The following is a 14,306-nucleotide window of genomic DNA, read 5'->3' as shown; positions in this document are numbered from 1 at the left end:
TAGCCAGAATTAAAGTTCTACTCCTTTAAAATATGAGATGAGTTGAAATTTACTTTATGTTTTAAATGCATGCCTCTAGGATATGTAAAAATGGGAGAGGATTTGGAAACCTGGGCTAAGGAGGATGGGAAAAAAGATTCCCCTAAATAAAATTCAGAGGATTCTATAATGAGCAGGATAAGGAAAGAATGGATCCTAGAGAGTCAAAGAATCTCTACTAGGATCCTGGTAAATATGAAACAAAAATAAAATGTGGCCAAACTTCTGGCATGCTCTTAGATACTTTCTCCTTCATGAGGAATCTATCCATTGTGGAAAATGATAGGAAAGAAAAATGTCCTCCTGGTCTTCTTATTCATTCATCTCTCTCTCTGTGTTTTTACAAATATTATGTGAATTGAGTGTTAAGGAAAAAATACCATAGGGTAGGTAATCAACTGTTTTCAGTTCAAATATCCATCATTTGTTGAATTCCTTCCAGCCAACCACATTATAATTCCATCACTGAAACTTATTCATGTGTCTGGAAAGGTGCGGTCATAATTATAGTAGCATGATTTAGGTGTGTGTGTGTGTGTGTGTGTGTGTGTGTGTGTTTCATCTTTTTTAAATGCTGACATTGTTTCCAACCCCCAAGGAGTGATTCAGACTTGGTAGTAGTCATATGTGCACGAAAGCAAACATGCTTATATTCTGTTGCATGAAGATGTAAAAATAATGAGCTAGGTGGCCAACTTACTCAGTCTGAATCTCTGTTGACCCTGAAAACACTGAACCTATAGATAAAACTGCTTTCTAAGTTTATATTGGGGAACAAGATTTATTTAAGCTCAGAGGAAAAGGAAAGCACAGAAGACTCGTAGTACCTAGAAAGTTGTAAGTTATACACATGTATTGTTTTCTGATATGGTAAATCCATCTGGATGCCTGTAAGCAATTTTCTCTTTACCCTAGTGGAATTCTGTTTTCCTCCCCTACACACACAATTGTCAAGATTTGTTTCTGGATCTTTATGAGTGTGCATATATGAGCCTTTGCTTTCCTCTCTTCATTCACTGAGTCAACAAGTAATTGCACTTCTGATGCTCTGGCCCTTGTCCCACCCCAACCTGGAAATTAATCTCTTCTCTATTCCCACACCATATCTCCTTGGCTCTGATGATATACTTTGCTAATTTTTTGTCAGTTTTAGTTGCTGCCTTCCTGCTTGGGTGTTGAGGATTCCTTGTTCCAGTATGTCTGGGTTTCCGAGATTCCCTTGCTTCGGAGCAGGGATGGGTCTCAGCTAGATCGTGAACTGTGCGTTTATGACCTCTCTTCCCTTTCCTCTTCTTTCTGAATCTTTCCCAGTCAAGTGTTCCTCTCCAGCACAAACTCCTGTGTGGTTTAAGATGATCTGCCATGAGCATAATACTTCTTTGTTGTTAAATGTTTTGTTTTTAACATGCATGCAAATCTTGCATTCTACGTCTCAGTTTATCCATTTGTTTAAGTAAACAAATAATTTAAATTACTACCAGTTAAAACATTTGTCTCCCTCTGCCTCAAATGTTCAAGTAGAACTTAATTTGCAGGAAAATAAGCCATGTTTATCCTATGGCTTTGCACAGTCTTTTGGCACATGGCTCCAAACCTCCATGGAATCAAAAAGTATTATAGTTTGAGGAGCACATATTTTCTTCATCAAAGAAATTTGATATGAGTTCAGGGATATAAGTTCAGGGATATATTTTTTTATTATATCTTATTTTTTATTTTTTCAGCTTTACTGACATATGATTGATAAGTAAAAAATTAAGTATAAATTAAAAATGAAAACTGTATATATTCAAGGTATATGTTTTGATTATACACATACATTGTGAAATAGTTACCACAATCAAGCTAATTAACATATCATCTCACAGTTACTATTTTCTTTTTCTTTCTTTCTTTTTATTTATTTATTTTTTTTGTTGTGAGAACATTTGAAATCTATCCTCTTAGCAAATTTCAAGTATATAGTATAGTATTATTACCTATACTCACATTGCTGTACATTAGATCTCCAGAACTTACATAACTGAAACTTTGTACCCTTTGACCAACTTCTCCTTGTTTCCCCCTCCTCTCAGCCCCTGGCAACCACTGTTCTACTCTCTGTTTCTATGAGTTTGACGATTTTAGGTTCCATACATAAGTGAGATCATTCAGTATTTGTCTTTCTGTAACTGGCTTATACCACTTAACATGATGTTCTTCCGGTTCATTCATGTATTCACAAATGGCAGGATTTATTCCTTTTATAAGGTTGAATAATATTCCATTGTGTGTGTGTGTGTGTGTGTGTGTGTGTGTGTGTGTGTGTGTGCATCTTTATTCATCCGTTGACAGATATTTAGGTTGCTTCCATATCTTGCCTATTGTGAAGGTCAAGGCTCTTTCAGAAGCCTAGGAATCATACCACAGAAAAGATGTCTCATAGATTCAGTTCAACCAATTCTAGTCTCTTCCCATGTCTTGTGTGGCCCATGTAAGTGTAATTGCCTCCTTCCTGATCCTAACTACAGACACAAGGGACCTGAGATCTCTTTATCTAAGTCCCAAGAATAACCTCATATTATTTAGTGGTCTGTTGACTTTAATATATCCTGTCAATAGAAGATATATTTTATTTATTTACTTTTCAAAATTTTTGGTATTGCTACTTTCTCTGGCCTAGAAATTACTTGCACGTTCATTTTTAACTCAGTGGTTTAACCTCTGTGTATACCATTATAAAAATCAATTTTAAAAAGTCACAAGCATGCTATGGAGACCCATCACTAAATATTTTTTATGAATGATTTAGAGAAGGGCTAAATAATTACATTTTGTGGCCCAAAGACCCTCAGTTGATTAGACAGAGGGATTGAACATTTCTATACCTTTCTTAAATTATGAATTTTTTATACATTTATAATGTAAAAGCATTTTGATAGCATAGTTGAGACCTCTGGGGGATTTTGCCTCCACCCACAGTTCTCTAAATTTGGCTTCTTAAGTATTGGGAAGGTACCTGGTTAAGTGTAAGTATGATCATCAAACAAAGGGAATATGTCTTTCTCCTAGTACTTGAGAACAAGGGGACAGAATGACCATGTGTTGACATATATATCAAGGGCTTAATGAGTAACAAGGGTTGGAGTGATTTTTTTTTACTCATTCACTCCACATATATTCACCAAGCTCCTCCTATATCTCAAACATTGTGCGGTGACCAGAAAAACGGTAATGGATAAAATAGATAAGGTCCCTGCTCTCATGAACCTGGTGGGGGTTACTCCATATTTATCGAAGAGTTATTCCATGGCAGACATTGCTCTGCCACCTTCACATATACTAAGTATTAATCTTTTTTTTTTTAGGAATGTCTGTTATTTTTATTTATTAATATTTGTTTATTAATATAATTTATTGTCAAATTGGTTTCCATACAACACCCAGTGCTCACCCCAACAGATGCCCTCCTCAATGCCCATCACCCACTTTCCCCTCTCCCCCACCCCCCATTACCCCTCAGTTTGTTCTCAGTATTTAAGAGTCTCTTATGGTTTGCCTCCCTCCCTCTCTGTAACTTTTTTTTCCCCTTCCCATCCCCCATGGTCTTCTGTTAAGTTTCTCAAGGTCCACCTATGAGTGAAAACATATGGTATCTATCTTTCTCTAACTGACTTATTTCACTTAGCATAATGCCCTGCAGTTCCATCCATGTTGCTGCAAATGGCCAGATTTCATTCTTTCTTATCTTTACGGTAACCTTTGTGAGGAATGGAATATATTTATTTATAACTATTTAGTGTTGGAACCAAGGTTTGAACCATAGCAACTATCTCCATAGAGCAATGTCTTGGCTTCACACTGTCCTCTTACATAATCAGTCAGTATGGACAATGTTATCAGCCTATAAACTATGATAAGTGTTAAGAAAGAAGAGTACCAAATGCTAACTGGGAGTAGTAAGGGATGTGGATTTAGAGAAGAATACATGAACAGTGGTTAAAAGTTGCCACTGAGGTATGAATGGAAGAGAGACTGGCCAGGTAAGAGTATGGTGTGTTCAGCTGTGCTTTCACCACTAGGGTCGTTCTCCAGATAACCTTGATCCAATCATTAATCTCTATGCTTTTAATTATTTTCAGGGTGCACTACAGACAGTCCCTGACTTACAACAGTTTGACTTATAAGTTTTGACTTTATGATGGTGCAAAAGCAATACACATTCAGTGGAAACCATGCTTTGAATCTTGAATTTTGATATTTTCCTGGACTGGCGATATGCCATACTATACTCTCTCAAGATGCTGGGCAGTGGAAGTGAGCCACAACTCCCAGTAAGCAATGCAGTCATGAGGATAAACAACCAGTACCCTTATAATCATTCTGCACCCAAACTGTTGTTTTTCATTTTCAGTACAGTATTCGATAAATTACATGAGATATTCAACACATTATTATAAAACAGGCATTGTATTAGATGAGTTTGCTCAACTGTAAATTAATGTAAGTGTTCTCAGCACGTTTAAGGTAGGCCTGGCTAAGCTACAGTGTTCAGCAGGTTAGGTCTATTAAATGCCTTTTTGACTTAGGATGTTTTCTTTTTTTTTAATTTTTTTAATGTTTATTTATTTTCGAGAGAGGGAGAGAAAGAGAGCACAAGCAGGGGAGGGGCAGAGAGAGAGGAGGACAAAGAACCTAAGGCAGGATCCAGGCTCTGAGCTGTCAGCACAGAGCCCAACGTGGGACGTGAACTCACGAGCTGTGAGATCATGACCTGAGCCCAAGTCAGATGCTTAACCAACTGAGCCACCCAGGTACCCCAGGATATTTTCAATATTTGATGTGTTTATTGAGATATAACTTTATTGTAAGTGAAGATGATCTGTATTTTCTTACATTGCCCTTAACACATATGATTACAACTCAACTGAGCCCACTACTTTCTTTCATTTAAAAGCTTTGCTGGGGTGCCTGGGTGGCTCAGTTGGTTAAGTGGCCGACTTCGACTCAGGTCATGGTCTCACGGTTCGCGAGTTCGAGTCCCATGTTGGGTTATGTGCTGACAGCTCAGAGCCTGGTGCCTGCTTCATATTCTGTGTTTCTGTCTGTCTCTGCTCCTCCCCTGTTCACGCTATGTCTCTCTCTCTCTCTCTCTCAAAACAAACAAACAAAACAAAAACCAAAAAAAACCCAGAAAAACACACACAAGAAAAACACCCCCCCCAAAAACCCACATTAAAAGCTTTTGAAGCCTGACTCCTTTACAATGTTTTCTTGGGAAGAGGTAGAGAAGTATGTTTTCATTACTTGCATCCTGCTGGGAGTTAATCCGTGTTGCAGCTGTACTGGTGTCCAACTTGCCGTCCAGGTTTGATTCTGAGGTTCTCATCCCTGTAACTGTGAGAGAATGGGTCTTTCTAAAGAGGTTACAGGACCTAGTTCCTTAGGGAAAGAACCTTGGGTTTTTCATGATCAGAACTGTCCTCACCCTGGTGGTAAACCCTTTTCTGGATAGAAAAAGGGGTTCCCACAATTGTGACAGACCTCTTCATTTATTGTTTTTTACTATTATACAACTCCAGTACCTGGACTCTTTCTTTAATTCATTTCATAGCAAATCTAGTTTTAGTCAAATATTCGTAGGATCCATCTCTTCCTCTTCTTGCCTCTCCAATCTCAATTGTAGGAATTCATTTTTGATCATTTTGAAAATTCAAAATTCCTTTTGAATTTTTCTCCATTATATGACCTTACAATATTCCTTCCTTTCTGGACACAGGGCATTGTCATTCTTTTAAAAAATATGTCCTAATATTTAAGGCTTATACCTCTTCAAGAAAATCTTCTTTGATTAACCCAATTCATTAAACTTCATTATGTCTCTAGGCACTCTTATATGCTATTTACATAATATCCTTTGAACTCAGTAATCTACCTTTATACACATGCCTGTTATGCTCCCTAGCTGGATTGTGTACTCTTCAAGGGTGAGAACTATGCCTTTTCTTTATAATTCTTCCACAGAGTACTGTGTGTTGACCAACTGTGAATACTGAAAAAGATTTCCTAAAAACAGATATTATATTAATTCTTTATCAGTTGTCTGTGATTTGCTCTGCATGGTGCCAACCTTGACTTTAGTTTGTCAGCTAAAAATCACCCTTGATTTGGTATTAACTAAGAATAAGCAGTTTGTTCATTGATTGACTTTCTTACCTCTAGTCTGTGGTGTTGACATTGAAGAGTGTTAACCTTTACATACTTTGGATTTCCACTGCCTTTAAAAGTCCAAATGCTGCCATGAACAGAACAGATCCTTAAGAAAAGACTCACAATAAAGCCCAACCAAATAGCTGACCTAGTGCATCAGAGATGCTGAGGAAAATAGAAAAATCATTTATAGCTCTCTGTTGGAGATGCTAAAGAGATTCCTACATTGGGAGGGTTGACCCTAAATAACCCTGAAGTTTATTTCCAACTAAGATGCTATTTTAAAATTTAGAAGAGAAATTAAAGAAGAGGGTTAAAAGGAATGTTAACTAAGTGAGTATAAAAATGAGGTCTTTGGAATTTGTTGTGAGGAGGTCAATAGTTATTTTCTGTTGTGTTAGATGCTAAGTGCTGTGTGATGCTTTCAAAGCAACCATGATAAATTATTAAGTATCTGTAATTTATTACCCACATCAGGGAATAATATATTGCATTGTGAGCTGATGTCACTAAACAGTGCTGGCTGAAGCATTTCGCTACATATTGCACAAGATTGTCTGAAAAGCAATGGAATCATTAGTATCTCAGATTGTTGCAGGAGTCTGTGTTTTCCTTTTTATGAGTTTTTCAATTACAAACCGGAAAATGAAGAATTGTAAAGACATATTATTCAAGTATCCTGGTGAGACTTCTGCCCTCTGAAATTATTGGGATAATCACCAGTGTTTTCCAAGTGTAAAAAAAGAAGGACAGAACATGGCTCCTATTTAAGACAAATGTTTTATGAACTCTTGATAAATATATATTTGGGCTTTTGACTTTTCGGTTATCTATGGCTGACATGAAATGCTATTAATCTATTGTTTGTTAACCTAGTTACAAGCTGCATTTTCTATTCTCCTCAATATAATTTTACAAAGAATAATTCACACGGAGCATGCAAAAGCATGCCTCAGGTAAGGATTAATTCATAAAGCCCCTGGAGATGACCATTTTTCATAGCATCTTCACAACCTGAGTGTTTTCTTCTGCTGATTCAAAGCACATCATTGAATTTGTTATTTGGAGGAGAATAAAAAATATTCTTGCATTTTCCTTCTTAGCAATTATATAGGAACCCTTGTCATCTTCTGTGGCTTGTTACCTCTGTAATAACTTGGAAAATCTTTAATTTATTTCATATCACTCCCCAAAATTGTATTTATTTATTTATTTATTTATTTATTTATTTATTTTTCATTTATTTATATTATTCTCCAGTTTAATGCTTTTCTTCCTATGTATTCTAAATTTCACCAGCATTCTAATGTGTTCAAAATCAGCTCTACTTACAGACAAATTATTCTCTTGCTCTGGAGAGCTTTCCAGAAAACTTTAAAAGCGTCTAACAACCTCTCCAAGCAATGAGCTGGCAGGAGAGATGAGGAAGGAGAGGTGAGGGGTATATGAGTGACAGATAGAAGGGGACAGTGGAGGCTTAGAAGGGCAGAGAAGTTCAGAAATGTGCCAGAGTGTCACCAAGAGCAAGATTAGGAGTTTAAGACAAAGCTCAGTTGCCAGTTGAAAAGTAGGAGACCTTTAGGAATTCTGACTATGAATATCATTTATAATGCTCTGTTCACATGAAAACATTCAATAATTGTTAGTGATCAGCTTAGAATCTTTTTTTAAAAAAATGTTTATTCATTTTGGAGGGGGAGAGAGAAAGAGAGAGAGAGAGAGAGAGAGAGAGAGAGAGAGAGAGAGAGAGAAAATGAGCACATACACACGTTGAGGGGGGCAGGGGCAGAGAGAGGAGGAGAGAGAGAATCCCAAGCCGACTCTGTGCTGTCAACACAGAGCCCTACACAAGGCCTCAATCTCACAAACTGTAAGATCATGACCTGAGCAGAAATCAAGCTGGATGCTCAACTGACTGAGCCACTCAGGCACCTCTCAGCTCATAATCTCAACTATAGTTTGTAACCTGTTAGAATTTTGAAGGGAAAGTAGCCATGCAAACAAGATAGAATAACAATTAGGATGATAGGGTGATGGAATTGGCTTATCAGGATGGAGTGAAAACTTGGTTGAAGACCATCAATTATCATTTAATATTGCACTTTCCTAGTCTGGGACCTCATCTGAGACCTCATCTGATACTCATGAGGCAAAGACATATATCCCAGTGATAAGAAGGACTGGTCAATACTAGAGCAGTGTGTCCTTTCAAAAGAGATTTCTCCATGTACTTGGAGACTGCTGATCCCTGGGTGAATTGCTAACCCATTATGAGCAAATTATTTTCTATATATGCCAGGCATTGTTCTAAATGTTTTGCCTATGTTAACTTGTATCAATTCTACGAGGTCCATACCATAAGTTCCCATTAAGTTGAGAAGGAAAAATGAGACACAGAGAAGTTAAGTAATTTGACTAAGGTCAAACAGCCAGTAAATCATAACTGGGCAGTTGGGCTGCAGAATCTGTATTCCTAATCACTATTTTCTCCTGTCTGTCCAACATAGCCCAGTAGGGTCTTTGCTCCACACGAGTCACGTTCTAAGTAGGTGAGAACACAGGTCCCTGATTCCTTTCGTACTGCTTCTGTCAATAGAGAGTCCACATTCATCATTAGCTTTTATACTCTTGTTAAAATATATAAAAGTGTGTTATAAATTGTGAAGAACAATGACAGTATTATTTCATTATCTCCCAAACAGGTAAACTTGCTCCTTAAGTCCTCTTCCTCCTTAAGTTTAAGTTTTATTTTTTTAAAGCTGTAGGGGTATAGAATCTGCCCAGCCCTGAAGGGCACTAGCCACATGTGGCTATTGAAATTGAAATTATACACGATGAAAAATGGCGTTTCTCAGTCACACTAGCCACATCTCACATACTCAGTTACACACGTTGCTAGTGGCAGTGCAGCAATAGAACATGTCCATCAGTGAAGAAAGTTCTACTGGGTGGCACTAGACAGATTACAAAAGGTAGTATTTCCTTTTCTAATGAAGCACAAAGTACTTCTATCACTTTAATATTGGACCATCTTATTTTTTAATCGTTGTCTTCATGCTTATAGAATAAAGAGGATATGATATCTCTTCCCTTCACTTCTCTTGCTTACTTCTTCCCTTAAATAAATACACTTGGTCACTTTCCTCTTTTTCTCTGTGTCTCTTGTTTCAACTCATTCTTCCATTGTGAATATGTGTGAAAACAAGTGCCAGAGCCCATTAAGTGTGTCAACACCTTTGCCTCTGGGCAGCCTCCTTGCAGACTTGCTTCCTTCAGACAGCCTTTCCTGACCGCAGGAGGACCCTCTGAGATGGGCAGATTGGACCTGAGGCTCTGCACCACCCTCAAATTCAATTTTTCCTTGAAGGCATTCACACTTTTTTTTTCTTTCTTTTTCTTGTTTTTTTTTTTTCTTGTTTTTTTTTTCTGCTATCTATTTGTCTATTATTAGAGTAGACCTCACATTTAATGTACACGACAGAGATAGTATCCAGTATTCTATTTAGTAAATCACTCAAAATCACCAGTTTCATGGATGTTTCAGGCCACCAAATACTTTAGCAGTATCTTAGATATTTAATAGGCCCTTTGCCCAGTCATATGCAGCAGAAATTTCATAATAGCTCTCCAGCTTTTAAAGGTCACAACAAACAGAATGGACTTTTTGATAGGTACTATCACTGGAAGACACTGAGCACAGACTGGACCATTCATTCATTTGTTTATTTGTCCAACAGACACAAATTCACCATCACTAACAACTCCCTGTTGCAGGGCCCTGAGGATCACTTAAAGGCACATCTTTTTTTTTTTTTTAACGTTTATTTATTTTTGAGACAGAGAGAGACAGAGCATGAATGGGGGAGGGTCAAAGAGAGAGAGGGAGACACAGAATCTGAAACAGGCTCCAGGCTCCGCACTGTCAGCACAGAGCCTGACGCGGGGCTCGATCTCACGGACCGTGAGATCACGACCTGAGCCGAAGTCGGACGCTCAACCAACTGAGCCACCCAGGCACCCCTTAAAGGCACATCTTAACCTTAAGGAGTCAATAGGCTACTTGGGAAAATCAGTAGCTAAATAGGTAATCATAATACAGTGGAATAAATGCTCTGACTTGAGGTTTCCAATCTGTTGATGAGATTATGAATGACCAACCAATACTGACAGGATGTGGGGTTAGGGAAGTGGTCCCCTTACATGAGTCTTACAAGATGGTAGATATCTAGGTAAAGACCTTCAACCGAATGACATTTGGGTGTTGAATGGGTGTGGGGTTAATGGTGAGACAGGAGACTAAAGGTTGAGCTAGATTGTGAAGAGCCTTGTATGTATGCTATGTCACCAAGTTCAAATTTTGTCTTGGAAAAAAAAATGGCACACTATTGGAGTATGTAGGCAGAGGAGTAACATCCATCATCAGATTGATATTTTAGACATACACAATGCCAACCATTGAACTAGAGGCAGAGATACTGGAGAAGAAGTTATTGTTGTCATCCAGGTAAGGTCTACGGAGGGCTTGAACTAAGGCCATGCAGGGGAGACAGAGAAGAGTGGGCAGACTTAAGAAGGATTTGGGGTTTGAAAGGATTTGGGGCAGACTTAAGAAGGATTTGGGATTTGAAAGACTTAGTAAAACATTGAATGAAGGCAATTAAGCACAATGAGGAGTTGAGGCTAATCAAAGATTTTGCAAAAAGTTCTTCATGGATGAAAGAAGAGGGGAAATTATATCGATAGTCCTTTATAGGACTATTGGTCATAATTTAAAATTTTATTAACTTTCAGGACTCTGACAACTCTTACTAATTATCATAAAATATAAATATAACACTTCAGTAGTATGGTGGGATATTCTTTTTCAGGTATTTTTCTAGCAAAACATTAAATATAATATTTAATATTGGCAAGGCTGCTGTGCAATCATACATTGCTGGTAACAGTATACGTTGGTATAAATCTTTTGGAAAACAACTTAGCCATATATACCAAAAGGTATAAAGCATATATAAATATGTCCACTTTGCCATGAAGTCATATCAAGAATATTCTTCAAAAGATAAAAAGAGCTATATCAAAGTAGCGTGTATTGCAGTGGTGTTTAGACTGTGAAATATTGGTCATGACCTAAATGTCCAGGAACAAGAAGAGTGAATAAAATTGGTTTTGTCAATTCCGTGGGGAATTGGATAACTAAGAAAATAATGACTATCCTGACCACCCAAGAAACTAATGTGTGCTAACACTGAAACCACATCTTCTTGCTCAAAAACTGGTGTTCTTGCTGCCACTGTTCTTAAAACAGCCTGCAGGAATACGCACAGTACAATGCTCCATGGGAAACCAAACACAAGGAGTATAGGCACATTTGTAAAAAATGATGATTATGGATTTATGTGGATTAAGACTGAAATAAATCGTAAGTTTTTATAATGCTAGGATGGTAAGGTGATGGGCAGTATTCCCTTGCATTTTTTTCCCTGTAAACTTTGCTCTTTTGGTTTTCATGCTATGATGCCACAATGATACTAGAACAGTAAAGAAAAATAACAAAACAGTTTTATTTTGGTTTCAGAATTGTACTGTTTAGGTCTTCAGCTTTTCCACAAGATTGCTTGTTATTATCCTTCCCAATTTAGAAGAGTTGGATATTTAATAATAGAACACATGTGCAGCAATTCTAGTACCGCATTCTGCTTTCTAAAAATTCATTCAGCACAAACTTCACAGAAGCCCACCTACACTTTTTGAGCTATTTAGTTTTTCACAGTTTTATGCCCATGTTGTGCTCTAGCACCCATGCAAAAATAAATGGAATGCTAACTGTTCTGCAGAAAAATAGACAAAATGTGTGCGATGAGCTCCAAAAATGACAAAGTGTTATTTTTGGATATTTTTCATGCTTGTTAATAAATGTAAAACAGAAAGAAAAATATTCCTGTATTTGAGGTCTTGCTGTTGTCCTATGTCGCATACCACCTGCAGTTATTAAGATCAATCTCCTTTTCCTTCAGATGCTTCCATGCCTCTTTTCTTTCCTTCTCTCTTCTTTGCCCACTTTTTCCCATTTCTCACATAAATTGTGATCTTGCCTGAGTCCAAAGACATTTGCTGGAGACTTATTTTCCTGGAGCACTGTGAAGTAGTATTTATTTGGATATGGATTTGGTCCTCATGAAAGGCATTGACCTCTTTTTCCTCATTAAACTTCTCACATAAATTGTAAGCTTTGAGAGGCTCCCGTGTTCATTAATTTCCTTTGCACAATGCTGTGTCCAATTAGAGCCTGGTAAGAACCTGGGTCTACTAACACTATCAGTGTCTAAGAAGATTAGTGATTTTTTTTCTTAAAAAAAAAAAAAAAGACACACAGATTCAATTCAATGGGACAAAAAGGAAGGAAGGAAGGAGGGAGGGAGAGAGGGAGGGAAGGAAGGAAGAAAAGAGGGAAGGAAGGAAGAGAGGGAGGGAGGGAGGAAGTAGTATGTGAGGGTTATGGATATTCCTTGGTAGAGTGAGAAAAGCCTGTTACTAGAAAACAGTGTAACAACCTGATTACACTAAATTACTGTATCTGGGACACCCAGGAGACCTGTAAGGATTCCACAGAATAATCCCCATTGTACAGTGACATAATGCAGGGAAAGAATTTCACATTTTTGAGTTACATGATTGTTCCCAATTTTATGCCCAAGTCAGTTGGTACAAGATCCATGAGGTTTAAAATGAATATTTATTATTTGATATTAAAATGAAGGAATGACTGATGAATCCAGTTCTTTTTATTTATTTCACCCCTTAGGTCTCAAATTCTCTGAAAATCAGGGTCTGGTTTCCCATGCCCCATTCCTGGTGCACAGTACTCAACACCAGACGTTTCTCCCCATTGCTGATGTTTGATCTGCCTTCTTCCAGTGTGAGTGCTAGAGCGAGGGGCCTCTTCATGCACCATGTAGTCTAAAGGTAGGCAACCCATTGCTGTTGGAAATCACTGCAAATCTTTTCTGAAGAACTGAGATACAAATTAATTCCCAGTGCTTCAATGCTAACATATATTTTAAAGACACACATACATGTATTTGAGTCACAGATTACTGAAATCTGTGACTTATTTCCCACATAGGATTCAAAAAATTTCAATTCTGGATAGATTAGCTAAAATTTTGCCAGGAAGCTCCTTCATACCTTCTCATCTCTTCCCGAAAGCAACTTTTTGAGGGCTTCAAACCCTATTAGAGGAGTTTGGAGGACAGCCACTGGTATGATTTTTATTCCTACCCTCCTCTCTTATGAAATACTATTGAACAGCCACCAAAGTTATTATAAACCCATGTGCCTGATAGCTGGAATACTAGTGGAACCCCCACCAATGCCCACAGCTACAAATAACAACCTCTGGGTCTTCCTGTGTTCCCCTCTACAATGTGGCCACTTTGCCCGTAGAGTTTAATTCCTTTGTAGTCCTTGAAATAGTCAAATAAGATTACCTGAGTGATAATTATGTCCTTATTTGAGAGAATTCATTTTCTTTATCATAACAACAAACATATTAAATTGCTAATAGGATCCAGATAAAGTGTTAGTTGTGGTTTTGTTTATTTTTTTAAAAAAATGTCTTATTTATTTTTTGGGGGGTGGAGAAAGAGAGAGATCATGAGTGGGGGAGGGGCAGAGAAAGAGGGAGACAGAATCCCAAGCACAGAACCTGACACGTGGCTCAAACTCAACAAACCATGAGATCATGACCTGAGCTGAAACCAAGAGTCAGACCCTTAACTGACTGAGCCACCCAGGCACCCCAGTTGTGGTTTTGTTTAAATGATAGGTCCTTTATGTCATTAAAAACAGCTAATGCTGTATCTGAGAAGAATCTTTGGAATTTGGGTAGGAAACAGAACTTATGGACACGTTAGCTCTGACTGAGATGGAGGCTGATGCTTTAAACCCTGGCAGCGTGGCTTGTCATGTTCTCATTAGCTATTATTTTTGTCAGTGTGCATTATTGCGTAAGTTTTGGTCCTAAGAAGAGGAAACAAGCATCTGTTATGTCACCAAAAGCAAACAAAACAGACAAA

General features: G+C 37.7%; 1 protein-coding gene across 1 annotated transcript in view; it reads left to right on the top strand.

The window, feature by feature from the left end:
• The window catches only part of GRM8 (glutamate metabotropic receptor 8), a 755,100-nt gene that overhangs the window by 314,146 nt on the left and 426,648 nt on the right, over positions 1-14,306 (top strand). The gene's annotated exons all lie outside the window — the stretch shown is intronic.

Source organism: Panthera tigris, chromosome A2, assembly GCF_018350195.1.
Source record: "Panthera tigris isolate Pti1 chromosome A2, P.tigris_Pti1_mat1.1, whole genome shotgun sequence".
NCBI lineage: Eukaryota > Metazoa > Chordata > Mammalia > Carnivora > Felidae > Panthera > Panthera tigris.
Note: the sequence above shows the minus strand (reverse complement) of the source record. Positions and strands in the feature narration are given on the sequence as shown.